Raw genomic sequence first — 17249 nt, 5'->3', positions numbered from 1 at the left:
GTCCTTACTCTTCAAAATTATTTACCGTTCATATGGAACTAGAGTCAGAACTCGAGTTCCATCCGAAGTTGGCCAGTGAGTGGTGGTCTGTTTGAGGGCCAAAATATTGTCCCTCTCCAATACACCCTCATTTTTCAACGACAGAAGAAATTTTTCGCGACCTTCATGACGGATAGCCTCTTACACGATCTGCCTTTCGTATTGATTGTTTATTTGTTCTCGTTCTGTAAGTTCATGAGATATTTGCCATTGGACTTTAACCTTGCACGTTGGAATGGAATATTTAGACCTTGAATGTATTGGCGTTTACTATCACGATACAACCGTATCTATATCAGCAATAATTACCAATGTACTGGAATACACTGGAAAGTTTAACCTCTTGGTAGTGTGATATTCCGAAAAAGAAACGTTTTCTTTTCTATCGTCGAGATGATAAAAAGATCTGTTATTTATAATTCTTTATTTGAGTGTTGGTTGATTGGACTCGACGGACATATTTGGTTGTCATCCATTCTTATCTGGTGCTTTATTTTTTTTAACCACTGCCGTACTCTTTAAACATGTTAAACCCAGCAGATCATGGTTTACATTTTGTAATTAAACGTTCGGGTTAAATTTCTACTGTATGTCAAGTTCAGTATCCGATCCTTGAAACTACTCAATTGGGATTCTCGACGTGCAATGTCTTCTGACGCATATCTGACGTCACGTGCGCCAAAAGTATCCCTTTATGAAAGAGGGACGAAAGATACTATAGTGAAGGACATTCAAACGAAACGGATAGAAGGATACCAGGCCAGTACGTTATCTCTTACTGTTTAGTCAGCCTTCTGTTCCTTTATCATGTTTAATGTTACATGTATATCGGCACTTGACCCTTCATCATAATTAACAAAGTAATGGATGCCATTATAACTTTAATGTTATTAAGTTCACATACCCTGGTTACGGGTCTCGAGATATAAAAACTTTAAACTTGTTCATCGGATTTTTTACTTGATTCTTGTCTCCTATTATTTTGGAAAAATTTCGTAACTCCTTTTTCGCTTCATTATCCTGGATATGGCAGGGAAGTTTGTTAACGATATTCTGGGTAACACTTGTCAGGTCATGCAAAAGTTTTAAGTACACAACATTTCGTTCCTTGGAATGTTGATGGTTTTATTTGGAAGATTGGGTTACATTGTAGGACATCATCAAAACTTGTGGTCTTCTAATCCCACGGAGTAGTTTAATAAGGTTCTCTTGTAGTTGTTAACGGTCTTTATCTGCTGTTTCTATATCCTTTGCTTGTAATTCCTTTACAAGATCGGCTATTTAAGATTTTGAAAGGGACTTGAATGCCTTGCTGCAGTTCTCTTAAGAATTGTGGTTGAAGTAGCTAGTTGGCATCTTTCATCTAGACTAAAAGGTTTCATATAAAAGCATCTCATATAATTGCCCTGTTCTACTGCTGGAATGCCAACAAGAACAATAACCCCTTTGTCGGCCCATCCCCTTTGTAAACTCTCAAGTAATCCGAAACTTCAAGGTCATGGTCAACATGAGTCACACTAGTTGGTAAAAAGTAAAATCACAAAAATACTGAACTTCAATTCGGAAAGTCCATAATCACATGGCAAAATCAAATAACAAAACGCATCAAAAACGAATGGACAAGAACTGTCATATTTCTGACTTGGTACAGGCATTTTCAAATATAGAAAATGGTGGATTTAACCTGGTTATATAGCGCTAACCCTCTCACTTTAATGACAGTCTCATCAATTTCCTATATATTTACATTGATGCGTTAAATAAACAGACACAATAAATAAAATAGTCAAAATATGGGTACATCAGTCATCATCGTATAACAATTTAAAAAGGAACAAATTAACAGAACACCAAAAACATCTACTATCTACGAACACATTCATTGATTTGAGTGTCTGACGTCAGAAAATTTTATAGGTCACATAAATTTGTCTTTCAATGTGCATACAAACAATTTTAAAATTTACATAGGAATGTTAGCATTTGTTATATTGTGTTTACAATCTTCTGGGATGTTTTTTTTTTTTCTGAAATAGTGCTCGATGAATTTATAAAGGTCAAAATTTGGTATGAAAATCAACATCTGTGTTTTGTGGTATATATTGCTGTGTTGCTGTTCCAGCCCTGTCGATATCATGTTTTGTATTTCCATTTGATTTTATCATGTGAGGGGTGTTCAATCAACTGGTTTGAAATTGTAGTAAGTAATCGATGATGCATATTCGAATATGGGATTTTAAAGTCATCTTCCGAGTGAGATGCATACAGACGTTTTTTATCATATAAATAATGTGTTTTAGTATTCTGTTTGTTTTTAAGAATATTACTGATACTGTTTAGTCTGTTGTTGGTGAAATCCATATGACGTGACTCTACTTGGGCATCCCGTCATTGTTTATGTTTATTTAATTTTTGCCGGAAAAACAATATGATTTGGCTATTTGCCTTTTAATGGGTTTTTTTTCGAAATTTATTATGGCTATGTACTTACACATCCCTTCATTGTGTCTTCATGTTTGCTGGTGTGATTGTCTATATGCCATTACTTGTTTCTTTTTGAATATGACGTGGCTCTGTACTTATATATCCCGTAATTGTTCTATCATAAACATTTGGTTTTTTTTATTTTTGCTTATGTTTTGAGTGTATTTTCTTTAATAGTAGTAATTAAGGTTATAACATAACGATGACTGCAGTGTCCTCAGTTTGACATTTTTACCCATCATGTCTGTTTGTTTTTCTTCACACATGGTTGTCAATATAATGGAATTTGTTGCAACCGTCATACAAGTGAGAGGTTTCGCTAGCTATATAAACCGGCTTAATTCACCATTTTCTATGTAAAATATGAAGGTATAATTTTTCAACAATTGTCAATATTTCTATGTTTTTCTCTACCAAAAATAAAATAATAAAAAGCTACAAGAATTACCGAATTGGCAGTTAAAACCTATGGCAAGGAATATTGTCAAACTCTAATTAAGCTAAATAAATCATAATCAAAAATGCTTACATCATCCTGTTTCGTATGGTAACAAATATTCAGACCGAGATTTGAACCTGAAACTTTTCAATTTCCAATTTGATGCTTTATTCTTTAGCTATCTAAATTTGTAATTCCCCATACACGTAGTTGTAACAAATTTAACACGACATTGTATAATTTACACAATGGTAGCAATATTTTATTGAACATAACGTTCTTTGACAATAATGATAATTGGTTCAAGTACAGTAGTATGGTTATAAACGTATAATTCTTTTTTTAATTTGAATATTTCATTCAAAAAATAATTACTTTGTTCAACAATTGTATGGCGTAGCACTGCAAATACATGTTTGCATGGTAAAATGACTTCAAGTATAATACAGTCATCACATGAGCATGATAGTAGTCTCTCCTGACAACCGAAATTAACAGTGTATAAGTAATACAGATCTGTTTTACTTTCACTCTTAACAAGTGGTACTCCTTTAGAAATTTCGTCAATATGTTTCTCGATGACTTTTGCTGCATTTGCATATCTTGTTAGGCAATGGCTAATGGTGGTTATATTGGCTGGTATACTGGTAATTTAGTCTTCTATATGTACTTATCTGGTCCGGCACGAAATCTTATACATGTATGCAATTATACTAGTAATGCCTGTTCCAATTAGTTTGATGTAAAACTTCTTTAGCGATCCATTCAAAGATACAACACCATAATGGTTCTTACTTGAGAGTTTTATACAATTTTAAGGAATGCTCTGCATCTCTGCAAACTAAATTGGATTGCTTATCACAAAGGTCTTTAATAAAAATCAATAAAGAAAAGTTCTCAATCTTTTTGTTACTTTCGTTTTGCTAGTATGAAGTGCTGTTTATGGATCTATTTTCGGATATGTAACAGTATACAGATTTGTGTCCTAAAATTTTTACACAATCATGTGTTGAGGATGTTCCTTCCATTTAATATCATAACTTTCTGATTGGATTCCATTCAAATATCCACTCGAGTTGGACATTACAGAAACAACAGACACGGCTTCCTCTGTCTTTTTTTCAGACTCATACCTCGAAATTGACATAAGCAGTCATCTCAGTACCAGAGTCTTTCACAAAAAAAACCAAAGCGATTTGAATTTTGAAATTAACAATTTCCCCCCCCCCCCCCCCTAATCAATAAAATACTAAATTCACCTGCATATATATTCAATTCAATCGATACTCAAGAGCTTGCAGCTAATACTTCGATTTTGTAAAACGTCACCAGTTTCCTACAAGAAATTGACGAACCAGGATTATGCCAAAGAAAGTCTCTTCTTTTTCTGAAAAAAATTCATCCGAAGATAGCAAGACCGTGTTGGTATATACAATTGTCTTGACGCACATTTTATTTTTATTACTTTTACTGTTTATAACATTTTTGGAAGAACTATCTATTAGACGATGTTCGGTACTTATAAATCACGTCATAGTGTATGGTTGGTTTTTGTATTCTTGCCCATATTTTTTTTCTAATGTGCTTAATGGTATGCCTTTGTGTTTGCTTTATAGAGATAACGATTACAACACAATATTGACTGATCTATCCTATTTTTACGGTTTAACCGTGTTTATTTTGTACACACATTATTGAAAAATAATTGAATTTGAAGCGACTGTTGTACAAGTGTTTAGGTTGTTTTAAACCACTGTTTTACATTAAAAAAAAAGTCTATTAAGTCAGATATATGCCATTTGGTATGCATTCATTTGATGTATGCACGTTTTAGGTACGATGTTGTTGATGTTTGTATCCCATGTCAGGTTGTTGGTGTACCATGACTATAATTTAATACGCCAGACACGCGTTTCGTCTACATAAGACTCATCAGTGACGCTCAGATCGAACTAGTTATAAAGCCAAACAAGTACAACTTTGAAGAGCATTGAGGACGCCATATTCTAAAAAAGTGCGCCAAATACGGCTAAGGTAATCTATTCCTGAGATAAGGAAGTCCTTAGCTTTCGAAAAATTCAAAGTTTTGTAAACAGGAAATTTTTAAATATGACCATATAATTGATATTCATGTCAAATTATTGAGCTTGTGATACTCTCGAAACGTGGGATGAACAGGTTAGGAGAACGAAAAATAACCATTCCCAAGAAAAATTTATTTTCAGCTTACCAAGTTGTTAATGTTAGACACGTGTTAGAAACCAAAATGTCATGCTCACTGTGTATAATCCGTAATAAACTACATTTCCCGGATCTTGTTAACGCGTTCATTACACTGACACATATAATCGTTATCAATTTAATTTAATCTACAAAGCTGGATTTTGCATTCCTAAATAAAGGATGAGTTATAAAAGTATTCGGATGGTTTTTTTAACTATTGTATTTTAAATGTCAGTGTTAGGATCCGGCAATTTAAAAAAAAATCAGATAACAATATAACAACCTAGCCTAAAATATAGCCATGCTATTGTGAAGTTACCATCAACCGGAGTGAAAATTGGTGAATCTTTTGACCTTTCATCTGGTAATTTAAGTGTTGGTTAAAATGGTAGCAAATGACAAGAGTTATCTACTCAGAAAGACTCATTACAACAGATTATAAAAAAAAACATACCTTTCATATCAAACGCACGAATGTTGCTGAAAAATACCTGGTTGTAATTGTGGTCCTTTCTGGTAAGCACATTAACCAATTATATTGGTACATACATAGATCAAGCCTTCTCATAGTCCCAACCATGCTTAAATAAGCTTTTTTTCTTTCCTGCATAGCTTTTTAGTTGGTATTTCTGGATCATGATCATGTTCATTTAAGTTTTGTAAATCTGCAAAAGAAAATAAAAAGATTCGTTTTTTTACGGTTCGGGTCCGTAGATCTCAAACTGCTATAAGTCACAATTAATGTTAATGTTTAGCACAACCTTGGTGTTAGGTTAGAAGTTCTCACTTCTGGTTATTATCGTCAACATTACTGGTTTTACCATTGGTAGCATGGCTTGTTAAGGCACTGGTTTCATACTAAACACTTTAAAATAATAACAGAGTCTGAATCAACTCTGTATCAATTTAATATACAGCTGAAAGAAATATTTCATACAAATATAATAATTCCAAAAGCATTAAAACGGTACAGAGACCCCCCTTGTGACGTCAAGCGTCAATCATAGTATTTGGTATTTAAGTTATAAATTCTGTAGTAAAAATAATCTAGGTCAAAGGCTAGTAAATCTTTATATGGGAAAACCTACTAAGAATTATCTAGTAGCGATGTGAGAACAGTTGCTGGTGGTATATTCTCTGGTTTAGCTTACAATGTATAATAATAAAGGTCCTTGTTATCGGGTTGCAAGCTTAGAACAATAGCCCACGAACGATGCCCTTTTTATACTTAGCGCCCACAACCCACATCCCCATTGTATCAGTGGGCAATTCTACGGTACTTCATTGGTTGATTGCCCACAGGGCTATAGGTCGTGTGTCGTCTTCCCACGACAAGCACATGCGCACACAAGGTACACTGATCGACTTAACATAACAACGAAGGATTTTAAACGAGGAAACGAACAATCAAAGACGGGCTTCAAAGTTATTGTGAAACTGCCTATTCTAGAGGTGGCGTGAATCAGATGTGGATACTTAAAAATTCCAAAGATCTTTCATCTTGTAACAGTATTAAAACATTTGACTTTTCTACTCTTTACACAAGTATTCCACATTCCAAACTAAAAGACAAATTGAAAGAGTTGGTATTACTTTGCTTCATAAAAAAGAATGGCCAACGTAGATACAAGTATCCTGTCTTAGGGAGGGATAAATCATACTTTGTAAAGAATCACTCTGATTCAAACAAAAATTTCTCTGAAACCGATATTATCAAGATGCTGGTTTTCTTGATTGACAACATATTTGTAACGTTCGGAGGACGTGTTTTTCAACAGACTGTCGGCATCCCAATGGGAACAAACTGTGCCCCTCTACTTGCCGACTTGTTTCTTTATTATTATGAGGCTGACTTCATGCAGGAACTTCTTAGGAAGAAAGATAAGACGTTAGCAATATCCTTTAACTCTACTTTCCGCTATATAGATGACGTTCTTTCACTAAACAATTCAAAATTTGGTGACTATGTGGAACGCATCTATCCCATTGAATTGGAGATAAAGGATACTACAGATACAGTTAAGTCGGCTTCATATCTTGACTTACATGTAGAAATTGACAATGAGGGTCGGTTGAAAACAAAACTTTACGACAAAAGAGATGATTTCAGCTTTCCAATTGTGAACTTTCCATGTCTAAGTAGCAACATTCCAGCAGCACCTGCATACGGGGTATATATCTCCCAATTGATACGATATTCCCGTGCTTGCATTTCCTATCATGATTTTCTTGATAGAGGGTTACTGCTCACAAGGAAGCTATTAAACCAAGAGTTCCCAAATGGTGAAGTTGAAATCATCCCTTCGTAAATTTTACGGACGCCATCATAAGTTGGTTGACCGTTATGGAATAACCGTTTCACAAATGATATCGGATATGTTCCTTACGTCGTAACTACAATTCCCTTCCCTTTCATGAATGTGACCTACCGAATTAGACTATTTACCGGATTTGTAATCACATAGGCAACACGACGGGTGCCACATGTGGAGCAGGATCTGCTTACCCTTCCGGAGCACCTGAGATCACCCCTAGTTTTTTGTGGGGTTCGTGTTGTTTATTCTTTAGTTTCCTATGTTGTGTCATGTGTACTATTGTTTTTCTGTTTGTCTTTTTCATTTTTAGCCATGGCGTTGTCAGTTTGTTTTAGATTTATGAGTTTGACTGTCCCTTTGGTTTCTTTCGTCCTTCTTTTTTTAACCTTTAAAAACTCATAACCATGGCTAGAATCCACAGTGGTCGTGTTTAGAAATAGAGGTAGTGTAAAAAAAATGTCAAGAAAAATGTTTTTTTAATAACAATCAAATAGATATATGTGACAGTTTTGTTTTGGGTATTCTTTTTAACTATAATGGCAGTTTTTTACATGCACAAAAAATGTCAGCCAATGAAGGAAGAAAAGCTGTTTCTGCTTTATGTAGTAAAATTGTAGATGAATATTATAACTGTGAAACGTTACTGTCCGTATTTGATACTTATGTACTTAACTATAGCTGTGAAGTGTGGGGTAATCATAAAGCTGAATAGTAGATAGCCTGCATGTAACATTAAACCATAATTTCGCTTCCAAAAAATAAGTTTTTGTAATAAGATTGAAATACTGCATCATGTCAATTTATTGAAGTCGTGCTTCATTTGTATTTTTAATCTTGTTTCTTTTCATTCTCCATCCAATATATGTATTGATGTCATTTACAATCTTTTTGAAATTTGATAGTCTTTAATAAAACAAATTTTATACTCTTTTATCTTATTCCTGGTGTTTACTGTCTCGCTGTGTTCAAAGGAAATCAAATGTCGTACATATTAAACACTTGTAGTTTTTTGTAATAACTTCTTTTTTGAACGAAGTCAGAATAAGACTCCAAACAATTCCGATACATAAGCGAGTAAACATCATCATTTTTAAAAAAAAGATGACAGTTTAAAATCAAAAGAATTTGAAGATACTTCACATTCCTTAATAGCACTGTTAACAGAGTGTGAGTTTTCACGTTTAAATGAGTTTACATTTGTCATTTCAGGGCCTTATAGATGAATTTGCTATATTGGCTTTGCTCATTGTTTACATTTGTACTGTGACATTTTGTCTAATGTGTAAATTTGTATCAAATGCAATCAAACAACATCTTATGTATATTTAGAAATGTGTTTAACAAGTGCTTGTTTATATTTCCCAACCTTATCTTTTTTTTTAAATATATCCTCAACAACATTTGCTGCAAACCTAATAATGCCACAACTCATTTCTGTAGCCATAATTTCTTGAACTGTGCTTTTCTGTTCATTTATTTTTTTCTTCTTCTACATGAGAAAGACTTTCTTTGCTTGGATCCTTTGTTATTCGCTGCTTGCTTTCTTTTCTTTCTTTTTGCATCCATTTTGATGTCAAAGTGGTAGTTAAACACAAGGAGATGAATTGAAAGCCTCAATAACCTTAAAAAACAATAACTTGTCTATAATTCAAAGTTATATAAAAAGTGGGTAAAAATTAAACTTTTAACTTGACGTGACTTATATTCAATCAAAACATTATAAAGTTGTTATATACAAAAATGCCACCAGTATGGACCAAGGCAGAGCCGAGTTATTTAAAATTAAAAGTCAGTGGACTAGAAATAAAACGTTGCTTCTGCAGGAAAGGCAAGATAATGGTGCTTGAAAATATGAATAATTTGTTTCGTCAAAAACTAAAACGTTGATTAATTAATGCAAGCAAAGTATTAAATACTTGTGTCCGTCGTACCATTATACAAATAAAAAAACTTATGTAGCACAAAAGGAAATTTATGTGAGAAGAGATGTGTCATTAAACCTTTTAATTTCGTTCGCAATACTACAACTTGAAGTGTACGCTTCGTTCCCGTAATTTCATTCTTCTATAAACCAAAATATAAAAAAGGAAGATTATTGAAATACAATGAGAATTTACCACCTATGTTTGACGCTAATAACTTATCATTTAAGCATCAAATTCCATCTTTATAGTTACTAACAAAAAATCGAGGATTTTACCCTTTTTAAAACACTCAAGTATCATATAAAGTACAGAAACAAATTGTTATTCAAAATAAAGAATCAATTAAAATCACGGCTGTCATTCGGTTTAACGAGAGAAATGGTTGTGAAAGAATATCTAACGATGGTCAAGTATTGCGAGACGATCGTGAAAGCTCTTGTACCGGATCGTGAAAGAATTTTAATGTAAATTCTAGTTCAGAATCTGTTATAAAATCGCTTATTTTTTAAAAACGCGGAACAAATCCGAACAAAAAAATATGTCGGTCAAAATGGTTCAACTTCTTCAACATAGCTGTGCAATAAGATGAAGAAAATATGCAGTGCTTTATGAAAAAAACACAAAAGGCGCAATGCATGTCTATAGAATGGATATGAAAAGTACGCTCCTCCCTTAAAAGCGTGTATTTGTTTTATGAAAACCTAGAATTTTGTTGAATTTTCATCGAACTTGATCGTGAAAGACCAGGCAACGCATTATTTTGATTGTGAAAGATAATGCATGACCACAATTAAAATACTAGTTATCACAAATCAATATTTCTGTTACCAGTTGATATACCTGCAACTGGTTGAAGCCCGTAACTATTTTATTAAGAATGAATATGAAAGCTATTTTAATTAAACACTTTACCTCGAAAGTTAAAATAAAATTAATTAAAAACGTGTCTTAATCAGTGTGAAAAATTCTGAGAATCGGACAAGTAGAATTCAGGTAGACCGCCACTATTTGGCCAATAATATGGGTATGCAACGTTTAAACCAAAATGTTACCCATCAACCAAAAACTTATAGCAAAAACAGCATCTTTCTGAACAATTCCAGATTGAACGATAACCAACAATTTGTGCAACAGCACTTTCTTAAATCTGTTTCTGTGTGTATTTACATACAACGAAGCAGATGTTGATTGATTTCCAATGATATAACTATATAATACTGACTTAAGAATACCAGAACGCAAACGGTGGAATGTCTAGCCTTCTTTACTTATGATTTATATTTGTTGAACGTCTGTAATATTAAGGGTTTTACTAGAAGCGCAAATACGCTTAAAATTGTGAATGGTTCATAAAAAGAGGTCAAGGTCAGATGAACCATTCCATACAGAACTCTACAAACATCCCGTACACAAAATATAGGTCTTCCGAACCTTACAGTACCTTAGAAACTGACAAATGTAAAAGTTATGTTTGGCCAATAAATTCGGAATATAAAGTTGAAAGAATATAAACTAATGAATTCTGACTGCTCGGATACTTCTTTGCAAAGTTCTTTCATTTCTTTGGTTCTTACTGACACACGAGACGGTGCACTTTTGTTATCCCCGTAATAAACATCCATAGTTTCATTCAAGATCAATACAATAAGTCTTTGCTTTATTCGAACTCTTAACACAATGCTGCTTTCTTCAGACCAACATACAAAATGGCACTAATTGCAACCTAATGCTCCGATTTCCAACATAACTTGGCAAATATATCTTTCTAGAATTTTATAGTAAACAAGAGTGTTGTATTTATATACTGACATGGGACATTTAACTTCTACGGCAAATGTGAAAGTCTTCACATTTTTCTGTGATGCTCGTATACTTCTGTCGGGGGACACACCAATGATATCACGACTTTCATTTTTCACAATTCTTATACCTTCTTCCTAGTTACTTAAATTTGGAAATTATGATGGCAAAACTTTAGAATGAATGGTAGCCAGCGCTTTTTTTAATTTTCTGTATATCATATGGTGTTGGTTGTCTTTGCTTCAAATAATAATTATCATATAATTTAAGAATAATTTAAACGTCTTCGTAGCATCAGATCGTTCACGATCTTCAAAAAGCGGTACGTGATCTTTCACGATCCGAAAAATGAATTTTGTGTAAATATTTCTTATTTTTACCAAGTCAAATTATGTTTATACAAAATAACTATGTGAACCATTTGAATAATTCAAATAGAATGCCCTCATTCGGATAAAAGTAGAAGAGCCGCTGTCCCCTACTGGAGTTTCCAGAGGTCTTGCCCGGACCTTGAATGGCCAATGCCTCTGTGAATCCAAAGCTGGCAAGACCTCATAGTCAGGAAGGTCTTGTACAGCATTGAAAACATGTGGTTGAGAACTGCCGAGCAAGTACTCAGAATCTCCTTTGAATCTGTGTTCTGTGATGCACAAGTTCCTGTGACTTGCATGGGGCATGGGTGTGTCCACATGTTTGTGAAGTGCTTTCACAGATTCACATCTGTACAAACAGAGGGTACAGAAAAATGGAGCCACCTCTAGGGCCAGGTGCCTCTTGAAGATATTGGCCTCCATACGGGTCTTCTCAGCCATGTAGGCTTCCTCTGTGGGGGACATCTCAAACATCTGTAGGCTTTTTTTTCACTTGTGGAGCACTAGCGTATCATGTATGCGCAATGCGCATGAATATATCCAGAGTGAAATAGACGCACAGGGAAGCTAATGTTGGTCATCGCACATTCTCGTAAAAGACTAAAAAGTAAGAACTAACAAGACATTCTGCGAAAGAATTTTGTTTAAAACACATAATGAAACCATTATAGAAAAGCAAAAATGTTCAATATGAATAACTGAATGTTTACAGTCATGAGTCAAATAAACTGGAAGCCATCTACCAGCTCAAAAGTGTTACATGCAAGTTGAAATTGAAACTACAGATGTTAAGTACAGAATTTGCTACAAATCCAAACATATTGTGGTTTTGACAATCAGTTTGACTGTTCACTAAAACGTTCTGATTTGGCATATCGAAAGAGCGGAGTGGGGTTCTTTCGGTAAAGACAGATTGTTCTGTTTCTGTGTCTGTGAGATAGTTTAGAATGTGAGAAACGGCGGTTAAAGTAAAAGGGGCAACTGGTACAAGTGCTGCTGATGACGAAGAGGTACCCGTTGCTACATTGTCCAACGCTGAACTAAGTGTATGCTTCTGAATTGTGCTTTGTCTTCGGCAATAGGATTTTAGACTTTCCTCACATTTATGGTCCGACATAAACATGATGCTCTCATCTGTTAAACCAGAATCACTCGTTACTGTGATAGCTGTACACCTGAATGAGTGTCCTGTGCACGCCATACGTTCTTTTATTGTTGCTTTTCGTCTGTTGCATCATTTGTTTGACGTGTTAAGTGTAAAATTGACAGGAATTCAGATCCCCTATCATCACGTTCAAACTGATGATGGAATTCTACTCTACGGCTGACGAAATAAATGCCGTAAAGGTTCCATACTCTGAAGCGGAATGCAACAGGGTCTTCTTTTTTCATAAGGTAGGTGTTAATGTTCATCAATTCAGTAGTTGATAGAGTTAAGTGGTGTTGTGTTGGTCTTAATAAACCATTGCGCAAATGAAATTTGATCTTCATTTGGTACTCAGCATAGGATTTGCTGATTTAAATTCTGCGTCACGGACAATGTCTTTGAGATGTCTGTCTACGTACATTTTTCAATGAATTTTTTGTGATACTCCTTTGCCTGCTCTTATGGCATTTTTAGAGCCCTTTTGTTTATGTTTTAAGGTTGAGTCTCAGCATAAAATTGATTCAAACTGCTGTTCAGACTGCCTACAGACACGGTTTGAAAGTCCGCAGTACTTTTAAGTATAGCTGAACAGTAATCTATACTACTATATCTAAATTTTTTGGACATGTTTACAGTATCAAAATATATTTAATAGATTATTTTAATAATATCCACATGTAAATAACAGCATATGGTGCTTGATATAACAATAGTTTGTTCATGATAGTGTCAAACAAAGGAACGTAACTCGTGAATTACTGTCGGCCCCTCTTTGTCAGAAATATCGACACATCGAGGTGGCACATTTGCGTATCGTAGCGTATCAAGTGGCACAAATCTGACATACATAACATAAATTAAATTCAGCATAGCTTCCCGAGAAGCTAAGAAAGAACGTTATTATTTTAATTTTCTGTGACCAATTTTTCTCGTCAACACCTTGACTTTGAAGACAGATTTTGAGAGAAAAAAAATGAGTTTAATCCATAATTGAGTTGAGTAATATATTTCTTATTAGTTTTAATTTATGCAAAAAAAAAACATATTCCAAAAAACGGGCTTCACTTTTTTGGGTGAAAAAATGCTTATGTATGGTAATCACATAACGTCCAATGTTGCTTTAAGAAATGAGGTCACACCGGGGTCAGCTTTCCGACTGTGTATGTCCCAATGTGCCATAATAGGGATAGTAATTTAATATTAATTTAATATTCCAAGAGTTAATTTAATATTAATGTTTTGGTTAGTATTTTTACTGTTGTAACCAAATTATTTTAACACAGAAATAAATTTCTACTCAATTAATACAAGTGGTAGTCAAAATATTCAGGAATAATGGATCAAGACAGAATTAAAATGATAAAAAATAGGAATTCCTTTTCATTACTGGTCCTACGTACCTTTTTCATTTAAATTTAAATATATCATAATAAAAGTATTCTGAATGTAAAATCTTCATTATTTTAAATAAAAGGAAATAAGTTTGTAAACTTTGTATGAACAAACTTAATACAACAATAAATGATGTCTCATTGATTTCATGCAAGTTAGTTCTAATGAATAGACTTAAGGTGGTACCCAACACTTTCACTAAAATTAATTTGGCTCGTTTAATTTTCATAAAATTTTGTCAAAGTATTTACTTTGACCCTTTAACAAAAATATAAAAATTTCAAAAATTTTGAACCAACCGTTTTGTCAGAAAAATTACGCTGGTTATACATATTATATAGCAGTTTGACAAACACCAATTTTGATCATTGAGAAGCTTAATATTCCTTTTAGAACACAACGTAAGTAAAACGCTTAGCTGACTTTACAGAGTTATCTCCCTGTAGTGTTAGGTACCACCTTAAATTATAAAAAAAACCAACACTAAACCAATAAATAAATGGTGCTAATCATGAAAATAAAGAAAACAAAAAGACTCAGTCATATTTTTCTTCTTCTATTAGAAAAAAAAATAATAACATTAAAAAAACTATGCATTTTTAAAGTATTTCAGAGCAGTTTCTGGGGGCTATGGATTCTGTTCCAAGCAAAGTTTATTTTTCGCCTTTGGCAACAAGTCGAAAACATTTTTTCTCTTTCAATTTAAGAATTTAATTTAATCATAGCTGAGGGTAAAACAAACATATTTGTTTTTCTCAGAGAAAAAAATAAACTATTTTTTTATCCAAAACTTGGAAACAAACTTTTTTTTTCAAAAAAAAACAATAGCACCCAGACAAAAGACAAAATATCAAATTGGCGCCAAATTATTTGTTCCGCGAAATTAACGCAATTTCAGAACGGCGGTTTTTAATATCAGTCCCATTGTTGTCTTAAGAAAGTAGCAACAACAGTTGTTTCTAAGTGCTTGCTTTCCGACTGTGTTTGGTTTGAGAATTAAAAGAATCAAACAGTTTTTTTTTCTAGTGGTTATTCACAAATTAACCAATGCAAGCTACGGATTTATTAAGAGATTTGAGCTTTATCTAACAGGGAGTAAAAAAGATCAGCCACACACACACCTAACAAACCCTCTCTTCAGTATTTTAATGACCGAATTTGTCCTATTAGAATCGAAATAATTCCTGGAAGCCATAGATTGTTGGAAATTTACGCATGGCCTGCGCCGTGATATTCGAATTCTATGCTGAACGTTAGCGAGGGATAAAATTAACGAATATCACGGCCCAGATCATGTGTGAATTATTTCTTAAATAACACGTCACAGGTGTATTTCATATCGGATTCTAGTAATGTTGTGCAATTCGGGTATACTGTTAATTTGCGACAGCTTGTTATTGAAATATGATATAAAACTATTTTGTGAAATCTGTGACACTTTACTTTAAGTTCTTAACTGATTTTTGTTTTATTGGAAATAACTGCAAGAATCTATACTATTAAGGGCATATCTAACAGTTTATTTTTGACGGTGAGAATTTTTTCCCTTGGAGATATTTCATACTTCAATTGACAGAATCAAATTTTGCCAAAAAAAATATTAGTCGTCGATTTCGTTTTTTTTCAAAAAATACTGCTGAAAATTGAACATTTTTGCAATCTTGGAGTAAAAAACGTTTTTTATTTAAAAAAATTAAATATGATTTTTGAATCAACATAGACTTATATAATGGGGCTCAAATTAAAGCAGAATAATTCATGATGGTTAGAAAAATCTAACTTTACCATTTAAAGCAATAATTCTTACTCAAATAAAGCCAAAAACGTTATGATGGACCCAAACAACGGCAAGAAATGAACATTTGAAATGCACATTTTTAATTTATTAAAATATTTCTAACGGTGTCGATTTGGCCAAAGTAAGATATGTTATTTTTTGAAAAAAAAATGGAGCGTCATTACGTTTTGAAAAATGTTTGTCAGCGTACTCGTTGTTGAGAAAAATCGAGAAATATGATACGGTTTACTAAATCCCTTCCATAAGCCTCACAAATTGCGCCAAAAATTAAGACGTTTCGGAACGATATTTCCCCGCTAATTTTTCAAAGGCAGTGCGACGGCAGACAAATGTATTAACATGTATACCCTGTGACTTTGTTGGATAGTTGTCTCGATAGCACTCATATCTCATATCGTATCTTCTTATTTATAAAAAACTAGTATATGGACGAGATGACAATTCAGTTAGTTTTACAATGAAGTGTTTTGTGTTTTTCTTACACTGATTTATATTACACCGTCTATAATTTCACATATCGAAATAAATAAAGAGCTAGTGAAATTTTGCACACTTTAAACACTTGTCTAAAAACTCACTGACTCTGTATTATTTATTCATGTTGCTGTTCTGGGCTTTTTATCCTTTATAGGCTTCTAGCTTTAACAAAAATATGTATGTTGACTCTTAAGTGTTTTGATTTATATGTGTCGTTCGGTTGCTGTCATAATAATGTATAAATTTAAAACTTTTTCAAAACAAAAGGATTGATTGGACAGGATATAGAAATATTCACATCTCTGTACTTCTCACGTTCGACAGTATATCTTTATAATTGGGTGCGGCCGTTTAGCTGCTCGGATGTATAAATTTACTGCCTCGTTTAGTCGAAATAAAAATGTATATCCTATGCATAGTGTAGTGAGAGTTTCACGCTATCTATACGTTTAAAAACCATCTAAATAAATGGTTCAAGGGATATCCGAACCTTGAATAAGATCTCTTAACAACAACAAATGTCACATGAATCTTCAAATAAGTCACATGGCTGATTTTAACACATCTGTTGCGCCATTTGCAGTTGTAGATGGCATGAAAAAAACCTTTAATTTACAAAACAGATCAGAAAGACAAATAACTTGAGAATAAACTCCAACTAGTTTGGCTGCATACAATGTAACCTCTGATGTAGACTACTATATAACTATATTATTATTGATTATTCAAACAAATAAATTCAGAGAAAGATGCGGAAAGAAATTCTAAAATTTTCGTTTAAAAATAAAATATAGATATTTGTTTTTAACCAAAACTGGAAAACTGTTTAAAACAATTAT

Source organism: Mytilus galloprovincialis, chromosome 7, assembly GCF_965363235.1.
Source record: "Mytilus galloprovincialis chromosome 7, xbMytGall1.hap1.1, whole genome shotgun sequence".
NCBI classification, from domain to species: domain Eukaryota; kingdom Metazoa; phylum Mollusca; class Bivalvia; order Mytilida; family Mytilidae; genus Mytilus; species Mytilus galloprovincialis.
Note: the sequence above shows the minus strand (reverse complement) of the source record.